Below are 9,760 nucleotides of genomic sequence, written 5' to 3'. Positions count from 1 at the left end.
GCTAAGCAGTAACTCATGTGAAACTTAAGCCTGTGAAGCAGAAAGTACATGTGCCGGGCAGAATCCATAAGAGGCGACCCTCACCTGGACCTATTGTAGCAGAACTGGAAACCAAGAAAGGTCGCAGCAAGATTTTAAGAGGAACCAGAAGAAAAGTTCAGGTCACCTGCAGAGGAAGGCCATTGACTGACAGCGGCGAAGGAGACAGGGGCAGTGGGGGCAGGAAGCCAGGACCGTTGGCCGGTGGCGGGAGGACCACAGGTGTGGGGTGCTGGGGCACAATGCAGCTCACCACCCTGCGGTCCAGGAGCTGGGAGCTTGACCCTCAGGGTGGTGATGTGGGAGGTGGGACCTTGCAGAGGTGGAGCCTAGATGCTGGGGCGCTGCCCTCCCCAGGGATTGTGGGATCCCAATGTCTCTAGCTTCTTGTCTTGAGATGTGATCTCTCACTCCCACAGGCATCCCTGCCATCTGCCAGGGGGCTCTCACCAGAGCCAGTGTCATGCTGCTTCACAGCCTCCAAATATAGGAGCTAAATAAACCTCTTTTCTTTATAAAGCTACTGAGCTTTGGGTATTTCATTGTAGTAACATAAAATGGACTAATGGGGGGATGGGTTGGATCAATATACTTGGAGATGGAAGAACACTGGCAGTTTCCCCAAGATGCCTGTACCCAGGGTATTTCTGAGGCAGGTTCTGCAGCATGAAAGTTTCCCCACAAGAGTAGCCTGATACATGTAGCAATCCAAGGGAACATTGTATAAAACAATGGAAGGAAGGAAGGAAGGATTAGAAACAGAATCTGAATACCCAGACAGCAGCAGCCGGAATCGGAAGGAGGGATCAAAGTTCTGGGAACTTTTTTTTTTTTTTTTTTTTTTTTTTTTGGCAGGCGGAGGTTAACATATTTTTAACACTGGATCCTCTTAAAATTTCAAGGTAAGATGTCATAATTAGCCATTTAAAAGAGAAAAAACAATGTATAAATTCCAAAACATCAAGGGAGGAAAATAAAATACAAAAATCAATTCTAAAAACCCCTTTAAATTAAAAAACTGAAAGGCCTGAAAGAGGCGGAGAGCGGAGAGGGCAGTGCAGCAGGCAGCCCCACCTGGACACGGGGTGAACCGTGTGAAACTGTAAAACAGACTCACGAGCATCAAAGAACTGAGCTAGCAGCCAGGAATCCAGGTGAAAACCCTCGTGGGGCAGGGCGGAGTGTCTTCTGAGCAGGGCTTACAAGCAGGGATCTGACAACGCCGGCTTGGGGAGGAGACTCCAGCGTGGCCAGCAGGGCCAGCGTTCGCACCCGGGCTCCAGCTCCGGATCGGGTATGAGAAGAAGCTGCGTGGAGCTTGGGCAGCTTCACGGGGACCCCAGGACGGAAGTCAGAGCTGGGGCAAGGGCCCCACGTTAAAGCAAAGGTGAACAGGAGAGAACTGGGCTGGCAGGGACTGAAGTCCACCCTGGCTCACCTCCACCCTGTGTGAATTAAATGACCTGCCACCCAGCCATCTGCTAGGAGAAAAGCAGGTACCTGCAGAAACGTGGGGCCACAAAGTCCTTGATGCAAGTGCTGAGGCAGGTCCCCAGCGAGGGTTAGGGTGGCCGCACAGGGCCTCACTGGACAGTTTGCCCCTGGGAGTGTGTGCGTGGGGGCTCTGAAACGCCAGCCTCAAAGGCTGTGGTCAGGGCTGTGGATGGACTGCTCTAGTTCTTTCCAGATCATGCCCAAGTGCTTGCAGGTGAAGGGTCGTGATGTCGGTATCCAAAACGGCTCTGAGAACTAAAACAGAAAACAATGCTATCGCCACATGTAAAGAGTAAGATATATGGGCACCATGCACACCCCTGTGATCCCCGGCTCAGGAGGCTGAGGCCGGAGGATCGCAAGACCAACCTAGTGAGACCCTAAGCAACTCAGCAAGACCCTGTCTCTAAACAAAATGTATTTTTTAAAGGGCTGGGGATGTGCCTCAGTGGGTAAGAACCCCTGGTTTCCACACCCAGTTCCAGTCCCACCAAAAAAAAAAAAAACAAAAAAAAAAACAAAAAAACAAATGCATCGAAAACAGTTGACCTAGGAGAAAAATATGCAAATTTTCTATTTCACATTTTTCAACCTGGAAATATCGAAAAAATCCATAAGTACCTCAAGAAGACTTACTGAAAACTTGTCGAATCACACAATTTAAATCGATCTGTTTTATTGTATGTAAGTCATATCTCAACAGATGGGTCAAAAATGTCATGGGTTGGTTTAACTGCAGTTTACACCTGAAAAGAAGAAGAACTAGAAGATAGAGCACAGGTTAAATTCACACTAAACAGAAAAATAGGGGAGACTACAGAACAAACACAGGGAGAAGATCCAACTCAGTTTCCCCACCTGGAAACGAGGCAGAGCGGAGCGGGAACAGTGCTGCGCGTGTTCCAGCAGCGAGGAAGGGAACCGTGGTGGTAACTGACCGCTCAAGACCCAGGCCACGGGTCAGGGGGTGCTGCAGAGGCCCAACCGGGAAGAGAGCAGAATCCCATCAGCCCAGGATGTAAGAGCCGAGGCCAAAACCAAGGGGATATAAGAAGCTTCCAGAGGGAAGAGACCTTCCACTTTTAGGGCCCAGCAGTGAAGGGACACTGGCCTTCCAGCAGAAGTACCGACCAGCAGATGGCGGGAGACTTACGCTGCCTGGAGTAGGTCAACAGTGAGCGGAAATCAAAACCCAGCAGAAGCCTTCTCCAGGCAGGGTGGGGTGGCAGCACTTGCAGTCCCAGCTCCGGAGGCTGAGGCAGGAGGATGTCAAGTTCAAGCCCAGCTTGGGCAATTTAGTGAGACTGTCGCAAACTACAGTGTCCCCCCGCCCCCCCTCCAAAAAAAGGTTGAACAGAAACATTTTAGAGAAACTCCGAGGTTTGCCACCATCAACTTCCAGTTAAGGAAACAGCAAGCGATGTCCTTCATGCAGAAGGGAAAAACCCTAGGAGGCTCGGGCGCAGGAGGAAGGGAGGCCCAGAGGGCTTGCAGAGGCAGTGCAAGTCTGACACGTGTCCGGTGCGAACCCAGCTGTGGGACCTCTCACGGGACCTGGAGCATCAACTGGACAAAAGAGGTGTTGATGCCGACCACTGAGGGCACAGCCTGTGCTGGTGCTGGACCCGGGCCATGGCCCGTGTGGTGCAGGGACTGTGCAGGTGTAGCTGCGTTATGAGATTCTCCTGGCTTATCCCGTGGGCCTGGAAGGGGCAGCCAGGGAGGCATGGCTTACGAGAAGTGCTGGACAGCCTTAGAGAACTCTCCTGAGGTTGGCAGCTGGGCTGATCAGATCCAGTTCAGTGGACTCAGAGTGAAGGTCCTGGGGAAGGGAAGGGGCAGGTCCTGGCAGGGTCTCACACTGCAGCCTCTGGGACACAGAGACACGGCATTTTGGTTTATGTTTGGGATATTCATAAGGCAGAGGTTCCCAAATGTTCTACGCCCCAAAGGGGATGACCTTTGTGGCCCAGCAGTTCTAACATGAGTGAAAATGGGCTGTGTGCTGGCCAGAGCCTCCTCTCCACTACGACTGCCTTGAGTTGGCTGGGTATGGGCTTCTTGGCCCTGCAGAAAGGCAAGGACTGGACAGGGGAGGCCCTGCTGGCTCCCTGTCTTAGGGAGGGCTGTCCATGGGCAGTGGTGTGTGGAGGGTCAGGTCTAGGTCTTTCAGAACTTCTGTCCCCAGGAGCCCGGCAGATGGTTGCTGAGGTCCCACCACAGGACTAAGAAGGGCAGTCTTGCCCAGGGGCTCCAGAGGTGGGGAGGTGCCAGGACTGCCATAGTGGGGGCTCCTCAGGCTCTGAAGGGGGCACCTGTTGGCTTCAAGAGTAAAATTGGAAATGTGGAATTGTTGCCAGCAGAACCCACAGAGAACAAAGGAATGTGGACTGGAGTGTCTGAAAAGAGAAGGGCCTGGAACCGGTCTCTGGGGGAGGTCCTGGGGGTCTCGCCGCGCCCCTCCCTGGAGAAGGGGAGAGTCTGGCCCCTGTGAGGGTGTGTGTGGCAGGAGCGGCAGGTGGGGGTCAGGGCTTGGGAAGCTGCACCCTGTTCCCCTCAGGCAGAGCTGGCTGTGGCCAGGAGGAGTTGAGTGGGTTGGGCTCACTGGAAGCTGGGAAGCGACTGGAGCTGGGCTACACCTGAGGCTGTAGTGCCCACCAGAAGGCCCTTGGGCTTCCAGATGAAAGGTCAGGAGGACTGGGCTCCTGAGTACTCCCTGTGGACCGCAGTTCTGTTTTCTTTCCACTCGGCCCACTCTCTCTGCCTAGGCCTTTAGCTCCAGGGTGGGGTGTTCAGTTCCTGCTCTGGCCAACTGGGGGTGGGGGAGGGACAGCCACTGCTGCTCTGGGACTTCTTCAGAACCAGCGCCTTTCTGTTCTTTCCCCCTTCTCCCTAAACAGAATCTGACGCACATCTCTAGGGCGAGTCTCCCCACTGTCCTGCTTATATCTGCTTATATCTGCCCGTGCTCCTGTGGTCTTGATGCTCTGGCATTTGAGGCCTTGATCCTGGACAGCCCTTGCCCACCCCAGGCTGACTAATTCCTAGACAGCAATGCAACCCCCCTTGGATGCGCAGGCTGACCAATCAGGAGCCACAGAGGCTCCTTCCCCAGACCTCCCACCAAGCACACTTCCCTGCCCTGAGAACCCTGGGTCAGGTGCACAGAAGACGGCCCTACAGCCCAGGCCCCAGGTCCCCCACTCACTCAGTGTTCCTACCATGCCTCAGCCACTTCTTCCTGAGAAGCCATGGTGCAGACCCTAGGCCCACCTCCGGCCTTCTGCCCTGGCCAATATGAGGCATGTTGTACTCGCCCTTGGGAACGGAGCTGCAGGTCTTCTAGGGCAGCTGTCTGCCTGTGTGCCTGGCTATGCTGCTTAGCACCCACTCTGGATGGCATCTTAGGATGCAGGGCTGGCTGCTGGGTTTGAAGGTGGGCCAGGGGTACTACTCTGGGAGAAGAAACGGACAGGTGTCTTTGCCTCTGCAGGGAGCCGATCCTGAAGCACATGTGCTGAAGGAGTGTGTCCACCACCCTTGACGAAGCCTGCAGAGGTGTGGAGATGGCAGGGCACCGGTGAAGAAGAGCCAAGGTCCACAGGGGGTCCACTCATGGGACGCCTCAGTCACGTGGTCTCGGGACTCTGTAAAACTCACTAAATTAGGAGGGTGATGGCGTGTAGCTCAGTAGTAGAGCACCCGTGCGTTCGTCTCCTGAACCAAAATATAAAAACACAAAACACTTAATTTGTTGTAATTTATTCTCTTGTTCTGAATAAGCATGTCCCTAATTTTATAATAATTTATTTGCATTTTTTCTTGAGGAGAGCTGTAGACGGCCCACACCTGGACAGGCTCTAGCAGTGTTCCACCCTGGTTGCCTGCCTCCTGTACAGCAGGTGGGTCATGGGAAAGCTAGGTCAAAGCAGGGACCCAGCCCCACCTCACATGACACCCAGCTGGCTCTGAGACATGAAAACCAGCGTCATCAGAAGCCACCTCTAGGGCTGGGGTGTGGCTCAGTGGCAGAGCGCCCGCCTAGCACACGGGAGGCACTGGGTTCGATCCTCAGCTCCACATAAATATGAAATAAAGATATTGTGTCCACCTACAACTAAAAAGTAAATATTTTTTTAAAAGAAGCCACCTCTGCAGGATGATAAGAGGACTTCCAGCCCCAGAGCTGTAGCAGCCCTGCCCTGACGTGGAGAGGTGTGGCCTGTGTGATATACACAAACCTGTGTCTGCAAATTCACCCACATGCTAAATTTGTTTGTAACCCCAAATCAAGGCTCATTGTGCTTCTCCAATCACTCAGAGAGGCCATGCCCAGAGCAAAGAAAGATTTAAGCCACTGACCTGCGGCTCCTGCTGGGGTGGCCCAAGGCCCCACACTGCTTGCTCAGCTCATACTATAAAGAAGTATCCTTTCTGCTGTCTGATTGTTTGTTTGCTTATTTATTTAGGTACAGGGACTGAACCCAGGGGCTCTATCAGTGTCAGAAATGGTTCCCAGTACAGTGCTGGTGCTGTCATGTGTTCCCTAGCCCAAGATGGTTGTGACCTGTTCTCCCAAGGAAGGACAAGTGTCAGGAAGGCTGCAGTCAGGCCCAATAGACAGTGTCTCTGGGAAGTGTAGATACACACTGAACATGGTGTCTTGAAACAGAACCACGCAGGAAATGAGAGTGTGTCACTCGAGTGCCAAAACCGTGATCAGACTGGTGGGGCCATCCCCAGGAGCACTGAGGCAGCCTGCCCTAGTTCAGGGCAGCGGGCACCAGACAGCATTTCTTTGTGAACCAGACTATACAAGCAATGAGCACCGACTGGGACCAACAAGACAGCCATGTCCTGACCATGTCCAGAACTAAAGGTCAATAAGAATAAGACACTCGGTAGAAAAAAGGCCAGGGTGCACGGCAGCCTCATAAGAGCTGCAGGGGCAGGTGCCCAAGGCAGGTGGAGCCTGCTTGCCAGCAGGAGAGGGGAAGCCAAATGGAGATTGCCTGCAGCCGAACTAGAGCCAGGATTGTGACAAGTGTGGAGGCCTGACTTAACTTTTTTTTTTTAATAATTTTTTTTTAGTTGTAGATGGACACAATACCTTTATTTTATTTGTTTATGTTTTTTTTTTTTTAAAGAGAGAGAGAGGCAGAGAGAGAGGGAGAGAGAGAGAGAACTTTAACATTTTATTTTTCAGTTATTGGCGGACACAACATCTTTGTTTGTATGTGGTGCTGAGGATCGAACCCGGGCCGCACGCACGCCAGGTGAGCACGCTACCGTTTGAGCCACATCCCCAGCCCTATTTGTTTATGTTTATGTGGTGCGGGGGATGGAACCCAGGGCCTCACGCATGCTAGGCAAGCACTCTACCACTGAGCCACAGCCCCATCCCGAAGACTTGACTTTTTGTGTGGATTTTTGGACAAGGGCTTGGCATTATCTTCCAAGGGAACATAGCATGTCCTATGACTGGTGTTAGTCTACGGTGGGATCTCTGAGCATGTGGTATCCAAACACAAGAAGAAGGCTCACAAAGCCTGATTCATAACAGCCAAGGTCTGCCGATACCCTGGGCCCACTGACAATAGAACAGATGAAGTGGAATACACACAGTTCCTACCAGGGGACAGCAACAGTTAAATGGGCTGATCCTGGAGCTCTCAGGCAAAACCCGGAGAGAGAGGCTGATCACCAAACAACACGTACATGGATTCTGTGTCTGTGCCATTTGGTACAGGCCAGCACAGATGAGAGTTCTGAGTGTCCTAAGGATGTCATAACAAGCGCCAAAACTGAGTAGGCTTAAGACTCAATGTCTCATTGTCCTGGAGGCTGCAAGTCACCATCAGCGTGTCCAGGGCTGGCTCCTCTGAGGTTTGAGACAGTTTCTGTGCCAGCCCCCTGCAGCTCCTGGCAGTTCTGGCCCCTGGGCTTGTAGACCACCACCCTGACCTCTGCCTTCATCTTCACAGGGCCTTCCCCCTGCAGGTGAGTCTGTCCAAGCTCCCCTTCTACAAGGACACCAGTCATGGGGGAAGAGGGCCCCCTAATCACCTTGTTTTAAACTTGATCATCTCTGTAAAGTCCCTGTCTCCAACTGAGTCACACTCCAAGGTGCTAAGGGATTCCAATATATGAACTTGGCAGCACAATTCTACCATTACAGTGCACAGCGGCTCCCTTAGGAAGTGGGGAGGGCAGTGGACTCTCTCCAGAACCTGACCACACCAGCACTCTGACCCTGGACTTCCAGTCCCCAACGCCAGAGAAGTAAAGGCTCACTGATTAACCCACCCAGACAGAGAGGGAGAGAATAGGAGAGGCAACCCCACAGACTAGTGGGGTCAGAACTTAGAGGGGCCTGCACAAGAGACCATCCCAAGAGCTGTGGAAGATGCTGAAACACAGAGTCTCCATCTGGCGGGTGTTGTTTGGTTTTGATTCTTTGCAGAGGTTTCAAATTGCTCTGGAAGACGTTCTGGGAAGCTTGTGGGAGGGTGTGATGGAAATGCTGGCTGTTTCAATTAACATGCTAGGTCAGGAAACAAAGTTCTAGAGGAAGCAGTCAGGTGCACTCTTGTCTTCTCCTGAGTGCAGGGGGGAGTGTCCATGAACACTGTTCTTCCTTAACAGAAGTGCAGGCCGTGGGTGTGGGCCTCGGGGAACATCTGCCTCCTCAAGGCTCCAAGGTTGGGTCGAAGCCCTCCCATGGGCAAGAGGACTATGGGAGGCCTGCACAGAGGCAGGTCCAGGGCATAATCTGGTTGAGAAAGGAGAGAGGAGGGGTGGAGACCAGGGTCCTCACAGCTGGCTGGCTGGGGTGTGTAGGGCAAAGGGAAGGCTGTCAGTGGAGGGCAGCACAGTGCTACTCTCTGGGTGCAGGACGGAGGAGTCCTCAGAAGTGGTGTGCCTTCCCCTGACTCCTCAGCAGGGCCTCTGCACTAGCTGTTCCTCCTGCCTAGATGCTCTTCCTTAGGCCTCCTGGGCACTAAGTCTTGGGTCCTTCATCCATATCCAGTGGCTGGTTTACTCTTCAGTTTGTGGTCAGTCTGCCCCAGAGGCATCTCCAGGAGGGCCAGCTGATCCCTGGTATCCTGAGGCTTCCCCAGAGTTCTGCCCTCAGCTGAGGCTCAAGTGGACCAGTCCTGTAGTCATGGAGGACCACGTCTCCCCTCCCAGTTTCTTAAGGGCCTGCTCTTCTTTTTAGACTGGTCCCTGGAACCAAGAACAAGCTTCCTGTTTCCCATTCAGAAGTTCTAGCATATTCCCAGGCATTTCCTCTGCAGCAGCCCTGCCTGGAGACAGTATCCTCTCCTAATGTGCCCCTCCCTGTTTTCCTCTTCCCCTGGGCTCATCCCTTTGCTCTGGCGCAGCCTGCCCTAGTTCAGGGGTTCCCAGATCTGGGTGCACCTCTCAGCCATTGGGTAGCAGGGATGGGCAAACCGGCTGCCCTGGTGACCTGGCTGGGGGCATCTAGATGTCCTGCGGGAGCCAGGTGGGTTCCCTAGGAGCCTCTTGGCTCAGATGCGCAGTGAGGCCGCCCCTACTCTAACCGACAGGAACAAGTTCCCCCTGCTGGCAAAGGAAGTAAGGTGACTAATATGGACTGCCCCCAGATGTCACCAGCACCACCCTGACAAGTCAAGTCGTGCATGCTGGGGTTGTCCCTCCATTGAGTGACCGGCTCCATGGATTCCAGAACTAGGACTGTGGTGGGACGGGTGGCTCCCTCCCATGGCCCCCACCTCCGTGGTGGGGATAGTGACCAAGAGTGCGTCAGGGAGGTCAGCACAAACCCAGCTTCCAGCCACACTGCAGCCCCGAGACAGCGGCACGCGGGGTCCTAGCCCTGGAGCCCCTCACCGCTCTCTTGCCCTCTGTTGGGTCCTTAGTGAACCCGGGCAGAAAGGCAGAGCCTGGGCCCCGGAACCCGCCCAGGAGCGCCAGGCAGTGACTGCCTCTCGCTGGGATCAGCGTCCTGCGTGGGAGGTGTCGATCCACACAGCCACAAGCATGGGAGCCGCAGGTGCAAAGGCTTCAAGTCCGGTGTCGCGACGCCGCAAGCGGGGAATTACAGCCCCGGCTCGGGCCTGCCAGACGATCCCTGGCGGTTAGGAAGAAACCAAGTCGACCACCTCGGTTCCCCTGCTCGCCCCGCCCACCGGGCTGGGACCAGCGCTCTGCAGGCCCCGCCCCGCCTGGACGTCCCGCCCTG

The sequence above is a fragment of the Marmota marmota genome, unplaced genomic scaffold, assembly GCF_001458135.2.
Source record: "Marmota marmota marmota unplaced genomic scaffold, marMar, whole genome shotgun sequence".
Classification (NCBI taxonomy): domain Eukaryota; kingdom Metazoa; phylum Chordata; class Mammalia; order Rodentia; family Sciuridae; genus Marmota; species Marmota marmota.
The sequence above is the reverse complement of the archived record's forward strand: the minus strand, read 5'-3'. Positions refer to the sequence as shown.